The sequence below is a fragment of the Lepus europaeus genome, chromosome 12 (genome assembly GCF_033115175.1).
Source record: "Lepus europaeus isolate LE1 chromosome 12, mLepTim1.pri, whole genome shotgun sequence".
Taxonomy (NCBI): domain Eukaryota; kingdom Metazoa; phylum Chordata; class Mammalia; order Lagomorpha; family Leporidae; genus Lepus; species Lepus europaeus.
The window spans coordinates 58872555-58898960 of NC_084838.1; the positions used below are offsets into that span (position 1 = coordinate 58872555).

General features: G+C 46.6%; 1 long non-coding RNA gene across 5 annotated transcripts in view; it reads left to right on the forward strand.

Annotated features, from left to right (window-relative positions):
* The first annotated feature begins 8615 nt into the window (after positions 1 to 8615).
* LOC133771843 (uncharacterized) overlaps positions 8616 to 26406 on the forward strand; it is a 132722-nt gene continuing 114931 nt past the window's right edge. For all 5 annotated transcript variants that reach the window (XR_009867637.1, XR_009867641.1, XR_009867640.1 and 2 more), the window contains exon 1: positions 8616 to 8770. This is a non-coding gene — a long non-coding RNA (uncharacterized LOC133771843). The remainder of the gene's footprint in view (positions 8771 to 26406) is intronic.

A 26406-nucleotide genomic window follows, 5' to 3' on the forward strand; every position in this document is an offset into this window, starting at 1 on the left:
GCTGCAGGGAGTCCCGGAAGTGCACGAGCCGTGAGGAGCAGCCGTGGGTGTTTCGGCTTGCTTTTATTTTGTTTTCCAGTGGGATGTGAGGCTGGAGTTCCTTGGGGAGCAACATGCTGCAAGGGGTCCCCAAGTTCATGAAAGGCTGCTGGTGAAACCCAGATCTAACAGGGATGAGCAGAGCGGATGTGGATGGTGCCAGCCTGGACCTGTTTCTGTGGCTGTCACGATTTTGCTCGCCACCGCGGCCAAACAGGCAAGCGGCGATTCTGTTAGCACTCACAAGCTCTGGCCAGAATGGGAGCTCATGCACCGTCGTAGGGGGCACCTGAGCCACTCTGCCTTCCTGTTTCCCTCAGAGTTCAACCAAGCTTATCAGCCTTGCTTGTGTTACTTCTGAGGCCACACTGGCCCTGGCCCGGGCTTACTGCGCGTTTCCTGTGGTGAGAGAGTTGCTCCCCATAAATGGTAATTTCCGAAGGGTAGTATGTCAACCCAGCTGCAAAACCGACCAGTGAACAGTCTGTCATCGCTCTTGCCCAAATGTCCATCCTCCCGTGTCCTCCCATCATCCTCATTCTTCCCACATCTTGCACAAAATGATTTTTACAGTCATTCAGCAATAACTGGATGTCAAATGCTGTTTTTCTGGCATTTGTTAAAAAAAATCCAAATGCCTAATAAGAGAGGGTTAAAAAAAAAAACTAAGTGTTTTTACAAGTACACTGAATTGGATCAGCATTATTGTTCATTATAATGCTATATATATTTTCGAAGCAACATGCTAGAGTTGTCATAAAACTATCTTTATTCCTCTCCTCTAAAGTGTTGTTGTAAATTCATTTGACCTTTACTGCAGGGGGGGAAAAAAATCTTCCTTCTATAGCATATCAAGACAAGGCTCGGTTTGTAACAAATAGCGGGCCCTTACAAAACAGGAAAGGGAAAGCCAGGCTGAGCAGCAAGAAGCTTCAGTTCAATTTCACCTCATATCTTTCTAATAACTTCCTTGTCACTTTATTACCTTCCAGTAATGTGAACGCCGCTGACAAGACTGTCACACTAACAGCAGACAACACCCTCTCTGCTGGAGCCCCAGCTCTCCGGGCTACTTACGGCCCTGGCCCTGAAGGGACACCAACTAATAGTGTGCTTTCCACTTCAGCACTTGGCCATCAAATATAAAAGGATGCGTAATTGCCTGTTTATCCCTTGTGAAGGGGAAATTGAGTACCAGGGCCAGGCTTTCCCACCAGGTTCCCTGATGTACACACACATTCACTCGCAGCCTCCCTCCACTTCTCCCTCTCTCCCCCTCCCGTTCTCCTTCACCGTCTTGCTGCTGACACGCAGGCACAGGCACACACCTCCTGTCTTCCAGAGCGCAAGGCTGCCGCTGCGTGCCCTCTCCAGCTACGAGGTGGACCGTAGCATGATGGCTTCTTAAGTAAAGGGCCAGTGGAGAGATGCTGTCTATGACAGCATTCTTTCTTTCTTTGGAAACTCGAGTATTGCAATTGCATGCCCATCCATTTTGTGATCGCTGGGTGTGGCCCTATAATTAGGGCAAAGTTTCCTGCAAGTGGGTGGCAGAAGTAAGAGTAGATGACATCAAGTTCTATAAGGAAAGAGTAAAGATCTGTTTTGGCGCCTTCAAAAAATGCACGTGTTGTTATTAACAAATTGGTCACGTGTGGTGGTCAAAACATTTTTTTATCTTTGGTGTCAACCATGTTTCTAAATGAATACATGTATCTTCCAGTGACAGCCTTCAGATCCGTAGCGTGTAACTTGAAAAATTGACCTTCATTTTGTCAAACTTGACTGACAATCTTGGGGGGAGGGGAAGGTGCTGGGCTTTTGAATTGAATCTTTAAAGCAAGGACTACCCTGCACATAAAAGGCCAGTACTTCACTTTGGAGAATTTTGGTAAGTATGGCACAGTACGGTGTGTTCTACAAAATCAAGTGACAGGGAACAAAGGGATAAAGGAAGCTGTATGTGAAAAGGTCAGATCCCAGAATACCTTGAGCCCCGACAGTGTGTCCTTGGCGGCTGCTGTTTTTGTGTATTGGAGAGTGGCTAATGACTCAAAGAAGAGCAGGGACGCTGTGTCTTCCTTCTGGAGCCAGGACATAGGATGCCGGCTTCCACTCTCAGGCAGTAGATGATAGTTGGACCCCAGTGCAAGCAGGCACATTGCAAATAAGACATTAGTCAACCAAATATGACACACACAGGGGCTGTGTCTACGTGAACTTCTGTGAGGAGGGAAAAGCAGCAGGTGTAGCGGTAGGCAGTGTAACAGGTCTGCGTGGCCAAACCGGTCCGTGGTAAGTGATGTCATGAACCCATCTGAGCGCTGGCTAGAAAAGCACTTTGAACAACAAATCCTGGGTCAGAAAAAAGGCAGTCAACTGACTTTATATTTTTAAGTGTCCCAGGATGTATATATTATAACCATTTAGCAAACAATACAATCTTCTCATTGAAAACTCAGTTGCCAAAAATTGCACAAATTCTGCCAGCTGATACTGGCTTCCTCCCCTTCACTCTAAATCACAGGGATGCCTAAGGATATTTCTAACGGTTTTTTAAAACCTTTGTTTTGCTTTTTTAAAAAAAAAAATCTTTGAAAGGAAGAAGAGAAAAAGGTATTTTAACAAAAATGGAGACCAGTAGATAGGAGAAAAGTATATTTCTTGAAGAGAGACAGAGTTATCTACATGCTATTCCAAGATTTTCTAAGGCTTCCTGTTGCCAAATGCGATGCTGAGATAATGCACAGCTAAGATGGCAAACCCATCCATTATTAAGCGGCTCTGCCACTCCTGTTATGGAATGCAAGGATTGAGAGGTGACTCTGGGGACAGCCTGGGCGTTGAGAGCTCCACTCATCTGCCCTGGAAATGCTTTCCAAAAGAGGGGGCGACACTGCAGTGCCCCTGCAAGGTGAACTGCTCTGGGCCTGACTGCGCGGGAGCCTCGCTGCCCGCCCCCTTCCAGCCTAGCCCCGCCCAGCCCAGCCCAGCCCAGCCCGACTTAGTGCTGTGGTGTGAGAAGCATTGATTCAGGAGGTCCGAGGCTCTTGAACTCCCAGACAATGTGCTGAGTTAATAGGTTCACTTGAGATGCATAAACCAAGGCTGACTGTTTATTTGTTTTCATCTAGTACTCGATTTGCAGGGTTTCTGCATGTCTTTGTACACAGCAATCCATCCCGTTTGCCGCCTGTTGCAATCTCCCCGGGCCTTCCCGTTATCTCTCTTAACTCCTGCCCTCTGCTCCTCTTATCTCACCCATCCTTCTCAAAGTCATCATCACCCCTATCATCTTTTCAGAAGAAAGTAGCACACTCCCTCCTTCCCCCCCCAGTCTGCAACGTGATGGATTCCTGCGTGTGTGCTACCCTGTGCGGTATTTACCTAACGTGAATTATGCAAATGAGATGCTCTGGTCTTATGCATTAATCTGATACGACTGTCTAGGATCTGTAACACGTGGTGCACGTGCTTTCCTGTGCAGACTTTGGTTCAGCTGCTCTGCAGAGAACCTGCCATGTTCCCACCTGGGTGGGCAGGTACACACAGTAGTGGGGAAGCCCACTGTGGGCCCATGGGAATTAGAGGAGCAAAAAAGGTTGAGAAACTGGGAGAAGCCCTTGGTCGGAGATCCCCAGCCCGGCTCGCCCCACTCAACAGCACACTCAGGGCAGGTGGCCTTAAGGGAGGCATTCCCGTCCAGTCCGTGGGTCCCTGGAACCCTTGTTCTGTGCCGCTCCTGTCTTGTCTGTGTCCTCAAAGGCAGAGCTTCAGGGACAGACTGGGGCTGTGGGAAAGAGAATTCTGGGCTCTCTCCTTCTGATCCTGGGATAATCCTTTTAGAACTAGCCAAATCCCTCACACAGTTGGGAGAACACATAGCTTTCTCACTCACCGAAAGCCCCCTGCTGTGGCTCCACAAACACAAACATTTGACTCAACCTGCAGACTTGACAGCAAAACACGGCTAAAAAGGAGGCTCTTGAGGAAAAGAAATTTGCCCAGCGATAGGTCCTCTCCCTCCCCAGAGTCTGGGGGTGTAGCTATTTCTTGGTTTGTATTGTCTTCTTCTGTATCTAACTGGGCTCTTCCGTCAAGCCTGCTGCAGTACCAAAGTGTGTCCCACAAAAGGTCATTGCGCCAGGGGACGGGGCCACTCGCACCACCCCCACCCAATCATCCTGACGTCGGTAGCTTCATCAATACTGTATGGACTTTAAACAAGGGGATTTTATTTGTTTGTTTGGTTTGGTTTATTTTTCTTAGTAGTCTAAGGTCATTACAAATTTTTATTTGCTATTTCCTTTATTGTATTTTCTGTACTATAACTGTCAACAGTATGTCTTTTGCATAAAATGCATAAGGGTTTGGGGATGTAAATGGAATTTTATTCATATTTTGTCCAAATACCTCTTGTAATTTGTATCAGAATTCTTGTACAATTTTTATATTAAAGATTTATCAGTCACTTATCTTGTCCGACCTCTTTGATTTGGAGTAACTTAACTCTAGTGGACAGTCACCCTATCTCAGCACACGTGGCTGACTCACACAGCTGGTCTCCCATTTGGACTGAATCACTGTACTATTTAGCAGACTTCCTAGGAAGATCAAATTTGTCTTTCACTCAGGTGGCAAAGCTGAGCCAGAGCTACAGATTCTAGCCGGTCCCAGTCGGGGCCAACATGCATTGCCCCTCACCGAAGCTCTCCCTTTGGGGATGCCTTTTCTGCCTCTTTCCAGAATTCCTTTCCACAAAGCCTTTGCCCTTGCTCTCCTGAGGAACAGAAGATTAAAGGAAGAACATAGGTGTCTTTGTACCTTAGCATCCTGCACATACATTTGCTTCCCTTGCTCACCCTTTCCACTATGTGGACAGCAGCCACTAGCATGATGACTGGACTTTTTTTCAGACTAAATGCTTGTCTTTCAGTTTATATTCTCTTGGCAGTGGTTTTCTGCTGATGGTGTTTGTTACAACCAGAAGTAAAACCAGCAGATGGAAAGATGTCATAATTGGTGACACGTCCCCCTCTCATAAGGTTTAAGGGACCATGGGAAGAAGCAGATAGAGCTGCAACAGGATTGAACACTATGTTCACCCCTTAACCCAATCCCAGTTAAATGTCAAGACTAAAGTCAAGCTTTGGCTGGAGTCCCTCTTCCAACTCAGTGTTCTCTGTTCTCCATACGGAGCCTGCTTGTCCCAAGTCCCCCAAGTCTCCCCAGCTTGTACCACGCACTTCTCCAGTTGCCTCGGGCCAGTAACCCAGGCACATGAGCTGCCCTGACTCTACAGCAAGCCCCTGGCCCTAGGTTTCTTGCCAGGCTACCCCCAACCCATAGGCCCATGAAAGGAGCCATCCGGCTTCCAGAGTCACTCTCTGAGGCTCCCTCCCAAGACATCAAGGATTTTGGCCCCCGAGCCTTGGTGGGGGTCTCCTTCCATGATTTTCTAGGCACCTATAGATGTTTTTCAGGAGAGGGCAAAGAAAGGTTAAGCAGCTCTGGGGAGTCAGCCTCTGCGGAGGCACGTGGTTATTCCATGTCACGGCTGTGTTAACGCACTCCTGCGGGGAATCCAAGTATAATTATGGTATTTTCATCTGTCATAACACGTCTGTAATTGGCAAGAATTCTCCCTCGAATGGCCCCTTCTTTTCTTTAAGAAAAAAAAAAAAGTTGTTTTAAATGTGATTGACAAGAGAGCCCGATATATGGCACAGAGGCACCCACAAAGACGGCTCTGGGCGCCAAGTGGAGCAGCACTGCCTGGGTTGTGGCCCTTGGTGCTCCTGAGCCATGCACTAGAGACTTGCCAGCTGCCCGCCTGCCCCATGTCAGGTGACAATAGGACAGGAGATCAAGTGCTACTAATTTAATAAAGCAGCTTGAGGACGAGGCTGCTCTATCAGGGAGGGCTAGAGGGGATCACTTGGTGGGGGCTGGGAGGAAGGGAGGCTGAGAATATTGAATGGCCTGAGTGATACTGGGGAAAAGCTATTGATCCTCAGCGAGGCACAGTTATTTTCGTCACCTGACTCTTGAGTACCCAATCATTACCTGTATTCATCAGAGGTGTATAATGAACAGGGGTATTGATTAACAGGGGTAGCAGAAGAGATTTCCCAACAGTGCGAGTTCACGTTGATGGGTCTCCAATGGGAACACAAGCCTTTCAGTCCTGGAGTGTAACCCACTGTGTTCTAGGTCCCTGCACTGATCTTATTTGTGTGTGTGTGGCAGTGGAGGGGCTCAGCCTCGCACACAATGGTACACCCTTGACCTTCCTCTGAATGCCTCCTTGGAAAGAAAGAGAAATCCCCACCTCTTTGCAACAAGTACACGACCTGCTCTAAGCTTTGTGTCGCCGTGCCGGGTGGCTGTCCTGCTTCATTTTAGATTGCCATGTGTCATCTTGATGGACAGAACTCTGCTGCGTGTTAGGACATGCTAGTCAGAGCTCAGAGCCATCAGGCATAAGGAATTTTCCCTCCCCTAAAGATCAACATATGGCTGCAGGAAATTACCGTGTTAGGCTAATTGCACCGAGTTGGCATGGTAGGGACATAATGAGTCCCCGTTTCAGCATGCCGACCCCAAACCCAGTGATGCCAGCATGCGGGAACGTCCCAAGCATTTTGCCTCATGGCAGGAATCCACATTGAGCTGCTGTTTGCAAAAGGCATTTGGTTGGGTTTCTAGCTTGCACTCTGAACCTGTGCTGCCACGTTCCAATCATCTGAGGGACTTCGCTGTGCTGTTCACAGGAACGCTCGTCTTTCCAAAGAACTAGTGGTGACCCAAATGCCACAACCATCAGAAGCCATGTGCTGCCTGACGGGCGACATGCTGCTTAAAACGCTCATGTGTAACTAGAAACCATTAGACCCCAGGGAGGACAAAGTGAAGGATTAAGCAAGGACAGCTGTGAAAAATAAAGCTCAAATGCATCATTAGAAACCAGAAATTCACATAGTAAAACTGGCTGTCATCCCCGCTGGATGTTAGCACTGTGTATTAACGCACTGCTGTAGGAACTCCAGTTCCCCCATTAACCACTGAAACAAGAGGCACTTCCTTCCCATCCCGAGCCCAGGTTTTGGAAGCCACTGAATTTCATTTGCGTCACAGTGGCCTCCCCAGCCTGCCTGCATTTTGTCTTACCTGGCCAGCAGACCTGCTCATCCTCACCCTCACGTGCAGTTTCGTCTTTTCAACTCCATGAGGGCCACCGGTAGCCCTTCTTCACTCTTCATCATTCAGTTCATATCCACTTTTGTTTTCTTGGCTGATGCCATCTTTGTTTTATTTTAAAAAAAAAGTTCAATATCATTTGAATCTCTAGGGTGAGAGTGCGCATTGACTTCTTTCCAAATAGAAGAACTTAGAGGGAGGAATTAAAATATAGGCCTTCAGGGACGAGTGTTTGGCTCAGCAGTTAAGATGGTACTTGGCATGTCTGAGTCCCGGCTCCACTTCCAATCTAGCTCCCTGCTAACGCCCTTCCAGGGAGGCAGCAGGCGATGGCTCAAGGACCTGCATCCCTGCCACTCTTGTGGCGGGCTTGCGTTCCTGGCTCCCGGCTTTGGCAGGCCCGGCCCCATAGGTGTGGGCATTTGGGGAGTGAACCAGCACATGGACATCTCGCCCAGTCTCTGTCCCATTCTCTACCTCTCTGCCTTTCAAATGAAGTGAAAATTTTTTTAAACGATAAAATTTTAAAAAACAAAAAATGCAATTTTACTTCCAGTTCTGTGCCTTATGTAGCAAATTCAGTTTTTTGGAGTGCTCCGAAAAAGGATCCTAAGCGATGGAATTTGGAAGTTATCGAGGTTTTGGGCAGGTGCTGTGTGGGGCGATTGGAAATGACAACAGCCACTTCCAGGTTTTTAGAAGCAGTCCTGTTTACAAACAGAAAGGCCATTAACAAATACAAGCACTCCTAATGCAGCCCATCTTCCTTTTTCCCCCATGATCTCAATTTCAATTTCTCTTTTTTTTTTTTTTCCCCTTAAGTGGAGAATTTCCTCCCAAAGTTTCACAAAGTCATTTGCAGGCTGATTATTTTCAGATGTCGCATCAAGTGGGCTTCAGCAGAAAGTAATCCTGCAAGATGAGACGCTTTTATGCCTTGTGTTCTCTCAAAAACCACAGACCTGCGTGTTTGAGAACGTCTCCCTCCGCAGCTCTCAGCCTCCCCCAGAGCACAGGGAATGGAGGGCGATTTGGGGCTCCCAGGCAGACCTGCCTTTTCAGGGAAGCAGGCCGTGGGGGGACATCCAGGAAGTGTGTCTCACGCAGGGGCTGCGTGCCCAGCACCTTGAAGCCGGGGTGAATCACTTGCCGTCATCGTGTGTGGGGCCGAGCGGGTGTTCGGCGCTGACTAGCAGATCCACGCGAGTGGGGCGAGACCGTGGCCAGAGCCGTCGGGTAACCGCATAGGTACACCAGACGCAGGGTCCGTGGAGCAGCCCGCAGGGGAGGCGTGGCTCGCCACGGGAGGCGTGGCTCGCCGCTGGGGGCTCCCAAAAGGAAACGGCGCACATGCGCTGAGGAGCGGGACCGGAAGCGCAAGGAGCGACCAGAGCCGCCCCAAAGGCCGCACTGGGCCGTTCTTCCCTGAGGGCCTGACTCTCCTGAAACCTCACACCCAGCCGCGGGCCCTAGTGGTGTCAGAGATGTCCAGGAGCACTCTGTGAGGAAGTGGGGACGCAAACAGCGAACGGTAAGGGAAAGGGAGAGAATTTCCGTATTCCTGATCTCTTCTTTCCATGTTCTCGCGCCTGCTTTAAACCCACGCAGTCTCCGACGAGGGTAGCAACGGTGTTGACAGGAACTGGCAGGCGCCAAAACTGCAGGCAGGAAAGTGCCTGCCCCATTGGAGGAGCTGTTGCCCCCAGAGGGTGAGGAGCCCCCACCTTGCTTTTCATCTTCATGTCCCGCCACAGCTCAGCTCTGGAGGTGAGCCGCATAGGAAGTGCAGGGCCCCACGCCCAGCTTCTAACCAGGGTGCTAAGAAGTATGGCGGGAAAGTCACAGGGGGCCGTACACAGGGCTCGCCTTCAGAACTCGGTTCCTTGAAGTTAAGAATTCCTGGGATCACCCTGCACTGCAGCTACACAGCATAACTTTGAACAGTGTGCTATGGGCTGCACCACCAGCCAAGCCCATTCCAGACAGATCCAAAGGGTCCTAAAAAGATTTTGAAAACAGAACTGGGAGTGGGGGGAGTGGCGCTGTGGTGTAGCGGGTAAAGCCACTGGCTGCAGTGCCAGCATCCCATATGGGCGCCGGTTCGAGTCCCGGCTGCTCCACTTCCAATCCAGTTCTCTGCTATGGCTTGGGAAAGCAGTGGAAGATGGCTCAAGTCCTTCAGCCCTGCATCCTCGTGGGAGACCCGGAAGAAGCTCCTGGTTCCTGGCTTCATATCAGCTCAGCTTGGGCAGTTGTGGCCATTTGGGGAGTGAACCAGCGGATGGAAGACCTCTCTCTCTCTCTCTCTGCCTCTCCTTCTATCTCTGTGTAACTCTGACTTTCCAATAAATAAATCTTTTAAAAAAGAAAAGAAAAAAAAAAAAAAGAAAGAAAACAGAACTGGTACTGGAACCACAAGAAGGCCAGTTGGAACTTGCACCCTAAACTCACTTAGCTCAAAAGTCTGCTAAAAACTGTCAGGGTGGGCATTTAGCACAGCAGTTCAGGTGCCTATGCACCACATCAGAAAACCTGGGTTCCATCCTCAGCTCTTGACTTCAGCTTCCTGCTGATACAGATCCTGGGAGGCAGCAGGACCTAAATAGTTGCGTCCCTGCCATCCGTGTAAAGAAGCCTGAGTTGATTTCCTATTTGGAAAGTGAGCAGCAGATGAGATTTCCTTCTCTCTCTCTCTCTCTCTCTGTGTGTGTGTGTGTGTGTGTGTCTATCTGACTCTCTACCTTTGAAATGAAAATAAAAAACATCAACATTCTCCATAGGATTTAAAGAAGACCCAGAACATAACAAGTGCAGTAGGCAGACTTCTTTGTACTTTTCTCCTTCATCTCCTCCTCCTCCTTCTCCATCTTCTTCATTTTAAAATGGTGATTAAATATACATGACAAATTTACCATTTTAATCATTTTTAAATGTGCATCTCAATGGCACTAAGAACATTCACACTACTGTGCCACTATCACTACCATCCCTCTTTGAAACACTTTTCTCTTCCCAGCTGAAACTCTGTAGTCGTTGAACACTAACCCCCTGTTCTCATCCCCACCATTCTACCACTTTTTTAATCTAGGAATTTAAGTACTGCTAGGAATTTCATACAAATGGACTCCTGTGACATTTGTCCTTCTCTGACTTCTCTCCTCGTGCCTTCAAAATTCATCCAAACTCTAGCCTGCTTCCTTCCTTCTCAATGCTGGATAATAGAGTCCACATTTTGTTTATCCATCTGTTCATTGATGGATTCCTGTGTTGCTTCCACCCACAGGCAGACTTCTCAGATAGGCTTTAATGACCCCCCACATACAGGTTTCATATCCACCTGTGATCCCATCGAGTGTGAGCTGCATCTTGTGGTTAAAATTTTACAAATAAGTTGTGGAAAAAGTGATGAGTTACCACTTCCATACTGAGTTAGAAAACTATTAGTATTTTTAAAAAGATGTATTTTAATTATTTGAAAGACAGAGTTACAGAAAGAAGTAGATACAGAGAAAAAGGTCTTCCATCTGCTGGTTCATTCCCTAAATTGCCTTAATGGCTGGAGCTGTGCCAATCTGAAGCCAGGAGCCAGGAGCTTCTTCCAGGTCTCCAACATGGGTACAGGGGCCCAAGGACATGGGCCATCCTTCTACCACTTTCCCAGGCACATTAGTGGGGAGGGATCAGAAGTGGAGCAGCTGGGATTCGAACCAGCACCCATATAGGATGCCAGTGGCTTTACCCACTATGCTATTTTTCCTGGCCCCTATTATTATTTTTAAAGGTGTATTTATATTTGTGAAATCTAGAGTTAGAGAGAGAGAGAGAGAGAGAGAGAACTTACATCCCCTGGTTCACTCCCCAAGTGGCCGCAACAGCCAAAGCTGGACCAGGTAGAAGCCAGGAGCTTCTTCCGAGTCTCCCATGGTGCAGGGGCCCAAGTACTTGAGCCATCTTCTGTTGCTATTCCCAAGGCATATTAGCAGGGAGATGGATTGGAAGTGGAACAACTGGAACATAAACTGGTACCCACATGGGATGCTGACATCGCAGGAGGTGGATTTACCTACTACACCGCAATAACAGCCCCTAGAAAACATTTTGATTTCTGTCTTACTTGGGTACTGTGTCTCTCCACACTATCAACTACAATCTAGCTCTATACTCTGTATGTTCAATACTGTAACATATTGTCTTATTGGCATACACACTTTGATAAAGCAAGCTGCCATGAGAGAGGCTCACATTGCAAAGAACTGAGGGTTGCCTGTAGTCAACATCCAAAGAGGAACTTAACCCCTTCAATTCAACAATATCAAAGAAACACACACCTATAATGACCACTGAATTAGCTTGGATTCATATCCTTTCTGATCTGAGCCTTCAGATAAGATCACAGATGCTTGGCCAGTACATTGATTATGATCCTGAGAGACTAGGAAGCAGAGGATGCAACTAATTCCAAACTGAAGAAACTGTAGGGTAGTAGATGCTCTTTCAAGTAAGCAAGTTTTGGAGTAATTTATAATGCAGCAAGAGATAACTACCACAAGATAATATTCAAAATGTCCAGGGTGGGGCTGGCACGGTGGCAGCTCACTTGGTTAATCCTCTGCCTGCTGCGCTGGTATTCCATATGGGTGCCGGGTTCTAATCCCGGTTGCTCCTCTTCCAGTCCAGCTCTCTGCTGTGGCCCAGGAGGGCAGTGGAGGATGGCCCAAGTGCTTTGGCCCCTGTACCCACATGAAAGACCAGGAAGAAGCACCTGGCTCCTGGCATAGCTCTGGCCGTAGTGGCCATTTGGGGGGTGAACCAATGGAAGGAAGACCTTTCTCTCTGTCTCTCTCTCTCTCTCATTGTCTAACTCTATCTGTCAAATAAATTTTAAAAAATGTCCAGGGTACAATCCAAAATTTTCAGCCATGAATAACCAAGAATATCTCCTCTTACATGGAAGAAAACAATCATCAGAGGCCAATACCAATATGACAAGGGGAATTATCTGAAAAAATACTTAAAAGCAAAGATTGTTTAAATGCTTCAGCAAGGGCAGATACCCTTGAGACAAATGGAAAACTAGAAAGTCTCAGCAAGGAAATAGAAGATACAGAGAAGTAAATAGAAATTCTAGACCTGTGAAATAAGATATTTAGATTTAAAACTTCACTAGATCAGTTCAACAGCAGAATGGTGATGACAGAGAAAAGTCAGTGAACTTGAAGATAGGTCAATTGAAATTATTCAGCCTAAGCAATCAAAGGAAAAATATTGAACAGAGCCTCAAGGACCATGGGACAATAACAAAAAGACTAACATATAATTGGAATTTCAGAGAAGGAAGAGTTCATTGAGGAAAAAAATACATAAAAAAAAGGCTGAAAACTTCCTAAATTTAGCAAAAGGTACAAGCCTATAGATTCCAAGAGACTCCATAAATCCAAATAAGATAAAGCCACAGAAATGCCATACCAAGATATGGCATAATTCAACTGTTAAATTTTACAGATAAAGCGAATCTCAAGAAAAAAAAAAAGAACCCAAGGAAAATGATGGCTTGCTTATAGGGAAGTATTGGAATGATTATGTATTTATAACTAGAAATCATGAAAGCCAGAAGGCAGTGGAACAACATTTTGAAAGTGCTGAAAGAAAAGAACTCTCAACCCAGAATTCTAAATCCAGGAAAAATATTCTTGAGGAACGAAGATGAGTTAAAGACATGCTCTGATGAAGGAATTCTCATTTCCCCCAGCATCCGTGTTCCAAAAGAACTGCTGAAGGAAATTCTTTAGAAAGAAGGGAAATGATACTGAAAGAAAAGTTGGAAACTTAACAAGGAAGAATGACAATAATGATAACTGTATGGGAAATGTATTCTTTTTTGCCTGTAAATTTTGTGATGGTTTGAAAGTGAATAAAACATAGTCTGGTGGTATTTTCAGTGTATGTAGATGTAATACATAAGACAAAACTTTAGTACATTCCACCCTGTATGCTGCTAATTGTATTACTTTCTCTAGAAGACACAATTGTGGTAGAGAATGGGTAAGTGGTTGCCAGTTCTTGTAGTTGGGGTAGGATATGACAGGAAAGAAATAGGAGAGAGTTTCTGAGATGAAGAAACTGCACTTTATCTTGTCTGTGGTGTTGGTAACACAAATCTATACTGTAGACACTTGCATAGAACCATATACAGAGGAAAAAAATCTATCTTACTGTGTATTAATATGTATATTTAAAAATGTGAAGTATAGGTAGATCCTTAGGAGTCTGGTGTCAGAGAGAGTGAAATCTGCCTCCCTCTCACCTCCACTCGATATGATACATCTATTGCTTTTCTAGTTTTTGTGTTTTTTTTTTGTTGTTGTTGTTTTTTATTTTACTTATTGCAAAGGCAGAGTGACACAGAGAGAGGGAGACACAAAGAAAGAGATTTTGTCCATCCACTGGTTCACTCCCCAAATGGCCATAATAACTGGAGGTGATTCAGGCTGAAGCCAGGAGTCAGGGACTCCATCTAGGTCTCCCATATGGGTGACAAGGGCCCAAGCACTTGGGCCATCTTCTGCTGCCTTCCCAGATATGTCAACAGAAAGCTGAATTGGAAGCAGAGCAGCCAGGACTTGAAACAGCACACTGGTATGCAATGCTGATGTGATAGGTGGTGACTTGTCCCACTCAACCACAATCCTGGCCCCAATTTACCGCTTTTATAGAAATGCCCTGGAAAGGGGGCGGAATTCTTCATCTCTAAACTCTGAAGCCTAGAAGAAAACCTGGTAGAAGAAGTCCATTACAGCTGAAGATCTAAACGTTCCTCAGCTTAAATCCAGCCATGTATTTTGATATCAGAGAGACTGAATGGGACAACACAGGATTTTACAACAGGAAGTGCCACCAGTGACTGTAGAAATGATTGCTCTGGGAGCCGGCACTGTGGCTCACTTGGTTAATCCTCCGCCTGTGGTGCCAGCATCTCATATGGGCGCCGGTTCTAGTCCCGGCTGCTCCTCTTCCAATCCAGCTCTCTGCTTTGGCCTGGGATAGCAGTAGAAGATGGCCCAAGTGCTTGGGACCCTGCACTCGCATGGGAGACTGGAAAGAAGCACCTGGTTCCTGGCTTCAGGTAGGTGCAGCTCTGGCCATTGTGACCATTTGGGGAGTGAACCAACAGAAGGAAACCTTTCTCTCTGTCTCTCCCTCTGTAACTCTACCTCTCAAATAAATAAATAAAATCTTAAAAAAAAAAAAAAAAGAAATGATTGCTCTGGAGTTACTAGGAGCCTTCCTGTTGATCGGAAAGGGACAAGGGGGGAATTTTTGTGATACTAACAACCAGGTGTCTTTCCCTCTGACAACTAAGTATCTCCTGATTCCTGACCATGGCCATGGAATTTGTCAGTACCCTATAGCTGCTGAATGGAACCTCTAAATCCTTGCCTACTACCTCCAGATTGATCTTCATGCACTTACAGGCCATAGTGTCTTAGGGAGCAAGGGTTTAGGTATGAACAACATCATAGATGTCTATAATGACAAGTCCATGGACTATGTTCCTCTTCAGAGTAAGCAGTGAGTTGAGGAGATAAACCAGTGAGGGAGACCAACAGGTATGGAAAAGAGAACCAGGCTCATGTGGATGTAAGGATGGTATCAGTTTCTAAGAGTTTCTGGTCAACCATGTGACACACTCGGGAGAGGTCAGGGGAGCACTGGGAAGAATTCACAGGGATGCTGTTGTACAAGCACTTTAGCGCAAACAGGGCACACAGGGGCCTCCCAAGCCTAGCTTGTGTTGTGGGTTGAAATTGTTTCACCTCTGACTCCTACACAATGTGCAAACCATGGTAGATTGAGTTTTGCAGAACAATGGCCAAAGACTGGCATGGGTGCCTGACTCAAAAGCAGCCCATTCATAGGCTGATGACAACCTGTGAGGAGATTTGGATAATAATTAGCTATTTAAATTGATCATTAAAACGATAATAATTATCTATTTAAAACTTCTTCTGGTCTGGATGGATTTAGCATGGAAATATCAAGTGGATTGGCCAGTTGATTTGACAGGAAAATAGAGCAGGTGTGAAGAGGCAACAAGAAAGGAGAGAGACAGTGACTGTGCCTGCCAGGAGAGATGGATACAGAGGCTGGTCCTCTGGGTTGCAGGCATTTGTGAAGAGCATGAGTTCTAGCTTTATTATAAGTTTTTTTGTCAAAAGTGAAAAAAATTTGTTCAATTCAAAAGAAGGGTCAAGGTAGAGTGTGTGTGTGTGTGTGTGTGCGTGTGCGCACGCTTCTATGCATGCGTGCCTGTGTGTGTGTATTTGAGGAGAGAGAAGATTTAATCATGAAGAATGTGAGGAATGCTCCTATGGGACTCACTTAAATCCTGACTCTTAATCCAGCCTTAACAGTGAGGGGAACTTATGTTTCCCCTAAAAATATCTAAAGGACAAGGAAGTGTGTACAGATGACCACCCACCTGGTAGACCCAGGAGCTATAGAATATTCAGTAATCAAAGTGGGAGAAGGGAAGACTGTGTCAGTCTACCCTGTACCTGACTCAGTGCTAAGCATTTAACCTACATTTCCTCATTTAATCCCCACAAAACACCTGTAAGATAGGCATTATCACTTCCTGCCTTAAAGCTGAGAAAATTGAGGCTCAAAAATGTTTAATAATAGAACTGGAAATTGAACACAGATCCGTTTGTTTGAAAGAAATCTTTCAAACCTTCCATCCTTTTTCCCAGTCATTAATCTTATATCTTTATAATCAACAAGCAGCGTTTTTGTTGGCTTCTTATAGGCTGAAATAAAGACATTTCCAACACATTTGAGAAATAAAAATATGTGTAATATGACAAGTGACTGTTCAAGAATGACCCAACAGGTTTCAGTCTTGAAAATAGAAACCTTACCAGGTATTTAAATGGAAAGAATTGAATATTGGGAATTGCTTAAGCAAAAATTGGAAATCTGAAAAAGGAAAACACTATGGGGAAACACACAGGAAGTAGCTACCACCCCTAGTACTTCATGGAGAAGAGAAAAAGATTAGGTCATCAGAAGGATGACAAGAGGAGGAGAGGCCCTGTGGGCTTGCAGATTAGCTCCTGAGAAAGGGGTGCCTTTGCCTACTACTAGTCCCCCAGCAACAAGGACGAGAACTTCCTGTAACTGAGGGTCAGACCACAAGTGGTGGTCTTCTGGCAAGGTCTCATATCCCTGGGGCTTGAAGGAGGGGTTCTGAAGAGTTGGAATTCATGCTCACAAGGGGAGTACACTGCTAGCTACCTCTGGTCTCTCCAAGGAGCTGTCTTGAAGCTGGTTCTGAGAAAGGGAAAGAAATTAGAGGTTGCAACCACCTTCTGCCTGGAGCAACATTGCCAGGAATAGCAGGCACGCAGGAAGGAGCAAGTCCGTTCTCCCTCCCTCCTGCCTTCTAATCTCCCTGGAATTACCACATTGGTAACGCACACCAGGGAGCCAGCTGGCAAGGGAGAGATGGGGCTGGCAACATCCCAGGCTCAGCATCACAGAGTAAAGTATAAATGGGCATGTCTGGAGCTAAAATACGGTAGCACACAAAGCAATGTGGACTAATTGCCAGACAAGGCAAGAAGCTCAGGGGTGAGGGTGGGAGTCACCCCTGAGGGCTGTGCTGGATAAGGAGGCTTCTGAGGAGGGTTGGGACCTACAGTGGACTGGGGGACGGGGTGGGGGGAGGTTGGCACAGCAGAGAAGAGGGACCTCCATGGGCAGAGGCGGAGCTGCAGGAAAGCTTGGGAGTGTATTGGGACATGTACGAGACGGGACCAATGGGGGAAATTGAGGTATGGGGTAAAAGTGGGCTAAAAGAATTAGATAAGCAAACATCAACGTCATACTCTGAAAGGAGGAGTCTCGCATCTGTCCCTTCACAAAGAGGGGTGTGAAGAGGCAGCTCCTGGCCTCCGAATGACGTCTTCCCTTTCATGACCTGCTCATAGAGTTGTGGCTGGAGAGCAAGTGTTAGGAATCTTGACTTTCTGTGTCTTGAGAGATTATCCCAGCTAATGATCTTCAAGTGTGTCTCTCTCTGTGTGTGTGTGTGTGTGTGTGTTTATTGGTTCTCTAATAACACTTTTCCCCAAGAAAATGGTAGACATAACCTCAACACAGAAACCAAATAGAAGCAGAGGTTCTGGGACTGTCAGAACTCCTGAATGCTAGAAATAAAGATGTGGGGCAGAGCCACAGCCATGGCATAATGGACATGCAGCATTAGCAAGCCCTGGTAGGCCACTAAAAGGTGGGGGTTTATTTGTTACCAGGCAGAACTTAACCTAGTCTGATTAATATTTGCTCTCACCAAGATTCATAGGAGACTTTCCAAACATATAGAGAGGGGGTTCAGATGCTTAGCCAAAAAAGACATCATTTTTGAAAAGTTCATTTTCATATATAAAATTCATCCAAATACACAATTTTTGAAGAATCCCCTCCCTTCTTTAAGGTCTCCCACTGCAGCTCTCCCAAGGGCTGCCCTAAGTTCCTTGAAGTGCTACAAGAGGATGAAGTTTGCTTGGATAAAAGAACCCTTGGGGCCAGATCAGCAGATTCTTCAGAATCTCTGTTGCATGTTTGTTAGAGCAATTATTTATATTGATTGTACTTTAAAAAAAAATCACTGAATGTTAAAATTGATCAGGAAAGTCTTCCACTGGGAGAGAGTGGTTTTTGAAAAACACTCAAGGCAGGTTTAGACAATAAAAAGTTATAAAGCAAATGTGTGCGCACGCATGTATGTATGTGTGTGTGTGTATGTGTGCATCAAATTTGGTTTTAGGTGGTTTTACTTCTAAAAATTAGCTACATATTTTACTGCCATTTATTTAATGAAAATCAGGAATCTATTTTTTCCAGTGATTTTATAAAATACAATAGCTGTGGCTATTTGCTGTAGGATTATTTTTCTTCTTCTAAGGAAATTAAGCTTAGCACAATTTCCTGGATTCTTCAAGTTTTTTTTTTTTAATTTTTTTTTTTTTGACAGGCAGAGTGGACAGTGAGAGAGAGACAGAGAGAAAGGTCTTCCTTTTTGCCGTTGGTTCACCCTCCAATGGCTGCCGCGGCTGGCGCTGCGACCTGCGCATCGCGCTGATCCAATGGCAGGAGCCAGGTGCTTATTCTGGTCTCCCATGGGGTGCAGGGCCCAAGCACTTGGGCCATCCTCCACTGCACTCCCTGGCCACAGCAGAGAGCTGGCCTGGAAGAGGGGCAACCGGGACAGGATCGGTGCCCCGACCGGGACTAGAACCCGGTGTGCCGGCGCCACAAGGCGGAGGATTAGCCTAGTGAGCTGCGGCGCCGGCCGGATTCTTCAAGTTTTAAGGTTCCATGATTTCGTTCACATCTGCTCATGCTGTTCAGTTCTTAGGATGTGGTTCACAGACTGGCAAGAATCCTTCCATTAGAAGGCAGGTCAGGCAGCCGATTCCTAGGAGAGTTACCTTAGAGGTTTCCAGAAATGCCTGGGCAGAACTTGGCAGTGGTGCCAGGTGTTGGCGAACCCAAGGCATGGAGATAATCTGGGGATCCAGCCTCTAGCTACCTTAGGCCAAGAGATGTGATTCATATTCTGAGAAGTCATCTACAATGATGTGTTTACATTATTTTTCCTTTCTAAGGTAGGATATAATTGTGAAATTCCATGTATTTTCTTTCTACCACTTGTAAATCAACGCGTGAATCCAGCATTTTCAACACTGCTGCCATTTGTCTACTAAGTGGTCAGCCTACGGATATCTTTTGAGTACTCTGGCAGCACCTACAGTGTGAACCACCTTGGGCATTCCAGGAGAATGCAGGGGTCATCTTAGGGATTGAAAAATAGTCCCCTAATCAGGGGCATCGGAGCTCCTCTGAAGGAAGATGTTTGTAAATAATTCCCCAAGGGCTGGCGCTGTGTCATAGTGGGTAAAGCTGCTGCCTGTGGATCTGGCATCCCATATGAGTGCTGCTTCAAGTCCCATCTGCTCCACTTCCAGTCCAGCTCCCTGTTAATGCACCTGGGAAGGCAACAGAGGATGGCCCAAGTGCTTGAATAAATAAATCCTTAAAAACAAAATCCCCAAGCCTGTTCTATGGCAAGAGGGCAGCCTCCCAACAGAATACACAGCTGGATACATACTGGATATACATAGCTGGATAAGCTACTTTACAGAACAAGATAAAAGGAGAGGGGGAGTTAGCAGAGGGATGGGTACTCTTCCCCCACTGAGAGGCAGTCAGTGAGAAATCCCCAGGTACAATGATGGGCATGAAGGCCCAGCACCAACCTGTGTGCTCACAGGGAAGATAGTGTCAGAGGGGGTTTACTCTTTTTTTTTTATTTTTATGCATTTATTTTCATTTTATTTGGAAGGCAGAGAGACAGCAATACAAAGAGAGTTCTATCTGATTCACTTCTCATACGCATGCAACAGTTGGGGCTGGGTCAGGCCAAAGCCGGTGAACAGGAGCTCCAGTGGACCTCCCGTGTGGGTGGCAGAGACCTGACTATTTGAGCTACCACCTGCTGTGCACAAGAGTGCACAGTAGCAGAAAGTTAGAATCAGGAGTGACCAGGTCTCAGATCCAGGCACTCCGATATGGGATTTAGGTGTCCCACATGACAGCCTGAACTGCTGAGTCACATTCTTCCCTGGAATATGTTTATCTCTAAATTTGTTTTTCCAGGACTCCCTGTGGGGATAGTTAAGTGAGGGGAAGTGCAACATCCCTGAAAGGGAGAAATGGTCCAGAAACAGCATCATTGTGGGAGCTAGGGCTGCAGACAGAGGTCTGTGGATAAAGACAACTCCCAAAGACTCCCCACAAAGCCTGGGAGGCAGGCTTGGACAGCCACTCACTCATATCATGGGACACACCATTCTTGAAATTGCACAAGGTTGGGCATCATGGCCCATCTACCATCTCCAGCTACCGTTATGGTTGGAGTTGTGAGAAGTGTTCCCTTCCTCAAGCACCAGACATGTTCCTAAGGACTTAGCTATTTGTTGAGCCACGCACTGCAGGCGTGCTCTTCCCCACATTACCCCCTATACCTCACCGTCTGTCTTGCTTTTCACTTGCAATAAAAATGGAAAGACAATAATATATACTGAACTGATCTTCTGTATATAAAGAGAATTGAAAATGAATCTTGATGTGAATGGAAGGGGAGAGGGAGCAGGAAAGGGGAGGGTTGCAGGTGGGAGGGAAGTTATGGGGGGGGGGGGGAAGCCATTGTAATCCATAAGCTGTACTTTGGAAATTATATTCATTAAATAAAAGTTTAAAAAAAATGGAAAGACAAGGTAATAAAATGTTGAGGGGCAGATGTTTGGCCTAGGAGTTAGCTGACTACGTTCTGTATCAGAGTGCCTCGGTTCTAGTCCTGGCTGCTACTCCAGATTCCAGCTTCCTGCTCATGTGCACCCTGTGAGGCAGCAGGTGGTGGGCCCCTGCCACCCACATGGAAGACCCAGCCTGAGTTCCCAGCTCCTGGCTTTGGCCTGGCCCAACCCTGGTTATTGTGGACATTTGAGGAGTGAACCAGTTGATGGTAGCTCACTCTCTGTATTCCTCTCAAATAAATTTAAACAAATAAAAATTTTAAATGGGAAGATCTCTGTCTCATTCTCTGCCTTTATAAACAAATAATTTAAACCATATTCCTTTGATGTAACCCATTATCCAATATCCTCCATCCTACATCATCCTCCTCTTAACCTCCAGTGGCCACTAGTCTAGTCTCTAATGATATGCCATCAACTTTTAAGTTTTTTAAAACAGTAAAGCATTGTCCCCTGTGTTTTATTTTTCATGGTCATTCAGTATTTATTCATTTGAAATTTGTTGGTAATGTGCTAGACATTGTTCTAGGATCAGGGATACCAAGAGAACCTTCCAGACGAGGCTCACAACTTCATCAAGTGCTGTGGTGAGCACAGATTTAGGCTTACTTTCTCCTCTAGCTATGTTTGAATTGGCCTTTCCCCAGTGTGTGTTCCCAGCTGGCAGAACCTTGTTTCAATTATTCTATGTTCTTTGACTTTGACTTCCAGTCTTTACTCCAAGAGCTATACCTTGTGACAATCTATGATTTGGAAGAAAATAACTTGGAAAAACATACAGAAAACTTAAAGATGCATAAAAGCTTGCAAAATTACCCCCCATGTGTTTGAAAATTATCAGCACTCAAAAGAAACAAGGCTAAGAAATATTTACATTTAACTAAATAGTGTCGAGCTTCCTGTCCTATCTTAAGAGGCCTGTGTGTGTATGTGTTTGGATCCCATCTCTGCATTGACTGGCTCCCATGCAGATCACTCTCAGCCAAATCATAGTCACTCAAATTCCTCTTGAATGACTTAGTTTGACCACATCCCCTGAATCCACAAGCCTATGTCTTTAGTGTGAACCTCAAGTGCCTCATGCTGGATAGTTGCTTAGCAAATTCAAACAAATGTCTAGCAAATTTCTTTGTCTTCCCCTATGGTGTCATGAGCAACTTGAAGGCTGGCACTGTCTTACTCATCTTTGCATTTTTTTTGAAGATCTATTTATTTGAAAGAGTTACTGAGAGAGAGATCTTCCATCTGCTAGTTTGCTCCCCAAATGATCACAACAGCCAAGGCTGGACCAGGCCAAAGCCAGGAGCCTGGAACTCCAACTGGATCTCCCATGTGGGTGGCAGGGACCCAAGCACTTGGGCCATCATCTGCTGCTTTCCCAGATGCCTTAGCAGGGAGCCAAATCTGAAGTGGAGGAGCCTGAACTTGAACTGGCAGTCTTATGGGATACCGGCATCACAGGCAGTGGCTTAACTTGCTATGCTACAATGCTGCAGGCCCCACCTTTGCATTTTTATTCTGCACTGTGGGCTTGCCTGGGACAGAACAGGTGCTTTGCAAATGTTTGTTAAACAAAAGGAGAACAAAGAGAGAGGACAGTGGGAGTGGGATTTTTGGAAGCTCATTATAGCGCTAAGCTCCATCTGAGTAGGAGGGCTGGGCTGGAGGGGGGGTCAATGATAGCGATAAGCAGGCTGTGGCTCTCAGAAGACAAGGACTCAGCTTCTGCGTTCTTGCTGTCTTGGTGACACCCGTCCTGTGTGAGGCCACCTCCCCTCCCCCATCACGTAACAAGAGACCCTCTCTGATCAGCCGGCTTTGGAAAACTGCTTGCACCTGGCCTGGAAGAACACAATTAAAAGATGCCGTAAAAATTGACAGATCCCAGTGCGGAGAGCTGAAAATACATTACAATTCCGATCGAACTATAAATAAAGCCTCTAAATTAAATAAATCTCGTACAATTATGGATTAAAACATGTTTAGTGTTAATGGCCTTGCACATGGACCCTGACTCCCGAAATTGTTGCTGAGGCTGCATGGCCAGGGGATTGCATCATAATTAACACCAGGCCCTCCTGGGAGGGGCTGGCCTGAGGGTCAACTGTGGGCCTCTGGGAGGAGAGGGGGGGACCAATGAGGTCCCTGCTTCCCAATGCTCACACTTCTTGGTGTCATTGGCTCTTCCTTGATTGAGTCTGGACTAGAGATGGCTGCTGCTGCTAAGAGGTGGCCTGCCCCTGACCGCCGGGGCTGCTTCTGGGTTAAGGGTTCTGTCATCCCATCAGTGTCTGCATGGCTCAAGACCAAAAAGAAACTGTTGGAGAAATACTTGGATGGTTCAGTTCTTTGCTCACTCCTACCGATTGCTTTGCAGTCTATCTAGTGTAACGTGAATAACCAACAATAATATTGTGCATTAGAGTGGATAACATTTTTCATGGAAGGCCTCACTTAAATTACTAGAACTGAGGGGGTTGGTAACATCATGTCAGATAAAAGCAAAGGGCTCCAGAGGATTCAAACTGAGTAAGAGGTCCTCAATTTTAGGAAATCTGAAAAAAAGAAGTAAGGAGCCTGTAGCTTTCATTCAAGACAAAGTCTTAGAGCTGAGATCCAAGGGGGTGTGGGGTGGCTGTGGGCCTGGCATTAGGCTTCTGGGGCTCCTGGGCATCACAGTAACTAAGAGCAGGGGGCCTGAGGGCCAGGCTGGCTTCTTGGGTTCTCCTCTCAGCTCCTCCTCTCACTAAGTGCATACCCTTCTCTGTGCTTCAGGTTCCAAAATGCTGGTGGGCCTTCTGCAGCCACGTAAATCACAATTAATCGAGAAAAATCGTGTCTGTACTGAACAAGTACAGATTTTTGTTATTGTTGTTGTTCCATAAACAATACAGCATAACAACTATTTATACTGCATTGGCAGGTATTATTAAGTCATCTATACTATATGCAAATACTAAGACATTTTATAGAAGAACTTGAGCATCCAAAGACATTGGTATGGGCAGGGCTTCCTGGAAGCTGTTCCTTGTGGAAACCAAGGGATGACTGCACCTGCTGCTTGGCAATGAGGGGCTGGTGCACACCAAGCACTGTGAGTGGTGGCTGCTGTTGGGACTGCAGAGTAAACCAGCTCTGCTCTTACCCGCACTGTGGGCAGGGCCCTGGGCCACCCTAATGCCATTGGGAGAGAAGCTGCCAGGGTGGCTTGCATGCTTGCAGGATGCTTTGAGGCGTACACATACCAGGTGACTAGTTTGTCACCTTGAGTAGGTTGCCCACACCTGGAGAGAGGGGTAATAGACATTCAGAGTTACTGTGTGGACTGATTGAAAGGAAGACATAGAAAGGACTTAATCCTGGCTCCTGGGTCTTATATATAGCCGCACTCGGTAAAGGTCAGTGCACTCCCGCTCCCTCTCTTCCAGGCATCTTTCAGTTGTCTTAAATCCCAAAGAGGTTCTTGAGCACCAGACTCCCCCCAGGACGATGCTGTGCTCTGGACGGGAGGTGAGAGAGGCTGAGTCACATGGCGGAATAGGAAGCAGCCCTAGAGGCCACTGGCACATGTGCTTCAGTTGCCCTAGGGCTGAGGGTGTAAACCCCATGTCCCCACGTGAGGTCCTCCTTCTTGGACCCTGATGCTGGTGGTAGGCTGGCAGGTGTAAAGATACAGATCTTACCTTGTCACTTCCCTGCTTAAAACAAGCTCCAGTAGGTCCCTCGTAGGATACATTGTAAAGCTCCTTAGCAGTGTTTACAAAAGGGGCTCATTGATCTTTTGTAATCTCTCCACTAGGCTCTGAGCATTTCAGTCACATTGACCTTCCCCGGGATCTCTGACTGTCTCATGCTGGTTGGTGCTCGCCTGTAGGCTTTGAACACTCTTTCTGGGGCTTCAGACTTTCTCCCTGCTCCCTGGGGCGAGCCTCACCTGGCTGACTTCAGAACCCGACTTAGGTACTGCACACTGCCTGGGGCCCTCCCTCATCCTCTGGCTTGAGTTTGGTGCCCTGCCTGTCTGCTTCTGTAGCAGCCTGCTCCAACTCCATCCTAGTCTCCACTCATACCAGTAGGATTACCCAGTTCCTGTCTTGGTCTCTGCTGGACTACAGTCTCCAGGAGAGTGGGGGTTCCATTTCCTTTATTGTGTGCGGTATCCTTGATATAGCACAGTGCCTGATTCAGAGCAGGCACACTGGAAGTAGTGGCTGCTTGAGTGGAAAAAAGAATTGCTTATTCTTGCATTCCCCACCTGTCCACACTCACGGCTTCTTCACATCACTGGAGATGTGATGAGGCAGGAAGTTTGAGGACAATGGGGTATGCCCCTTCCTAGTGAACCAAGAGCCAGCTATCAGAAGTCCTGTGAGGAGAGGAGGTTCTCTGGAATGGACAGGCACCAACAAGTGAAGCCTTCCTGTCTTGCTCATCATTTTGCACATATAGTGCTTGTCATTAGATAGATATGGATACAGATCTAGAGATGAGCTTATTTAAATACAGATTGAAAATTATTGTGAGGAGTTGGCTTATGTGACTATGGGGGCTTATAGAAAAGCCTGAAATCTGCAGGACAGGCTATTGGGAAGAGCAGCTTGTAACACTCAGGCCTGAGCTGTGGCTGCAGACCCTGGGGTGAGCTTTTCTTCTGAAACCTCAGTTCTGTCTCTAAAGCCCTCCAACTGCTTGAGTTAGGCCCATCCGGATGACCCTAGGATAATCTTCTTTAATGTAAACTGGTTACAGATTTTTAAAAAAAGATTTATTTATTTATCTGAAAGGCAGAGTTACACACAGAGAGAAGGAGAGGTGGTGGTGGTGGGGGTCCTTCCATCCACTGGTTCACTCCCCAAATGGCCGCAATGGCCAGAGCTGGGCCCATCTGAAGCCAGGAGACAGAAGCTGCTTCTGGGTCTCCCATGCAGATGCAGGGGCCTATGGGCTTGGACCATCTTCTACTGCTTTCCCAGGCCATAGAAGAGAGCTGGATCAGAAGTGGAGCTGCTGGGACTCAAACTGGCACCCATAAGGGTTTCTGGCACTGCAGGCAGAGGCTTTACCCATTACGCCACAGTGCCGGCCTGGTTAGATTTTATTTATTTATTTATTTATTTATTTTATTTGACAGATAGAGTTAGACAGTGAGAGAGAGAGAGACAGAGAAAAAGGTCTTCCTTCCGTTGGTTCACCCTCAGAATGGCCACCATGGGTGGCGCGCTGTGCCAATCCAAAGCCAGGACCAGGTGCTTTGTCCTGGTCTCCCATGCGGGTGCAGGGGCCCAAGCACTCAGACCATCCTCCACTGCCTTCCCAGGCCATAGCAGAGAGCTGGACTGGAAGAGGGGCAACCGGGACTAGAACCCGGTGCCCATATATGATGCTGGTGCCGCAGGCGGAGGATTAGCCAAGTGAGTCATGACGCCGGACCCCTGATTAGATTTTAATCACTTCTAAAAAACACTTTTCAAGCAGCAGTTTGGTTGGTGTCTGATTGAATCAGTGGGGACTACAGCCTAGGAAAGGAATACCCAAAACTGGCCTATCAGACCTGAGGTTGTTAGACTGAGACACACAGGTCTCTCCGGAGTTACACCTGCTGGCCTCAGCCCACCTTCCGGCTGTCAGAGCAGAGGGGACTATCACAGCTTTGACATCTTCTCCAAAGGCCTTGTCAGAATGTGACCCCAGGACAGTTCCAGGGAGTCCAATCTGTGGAAAGATGGCTTTTCTCTGAAAATGCACTGCAAAGAATCGGGAAGATGGTGGTTTCACAATGTGAAGAACC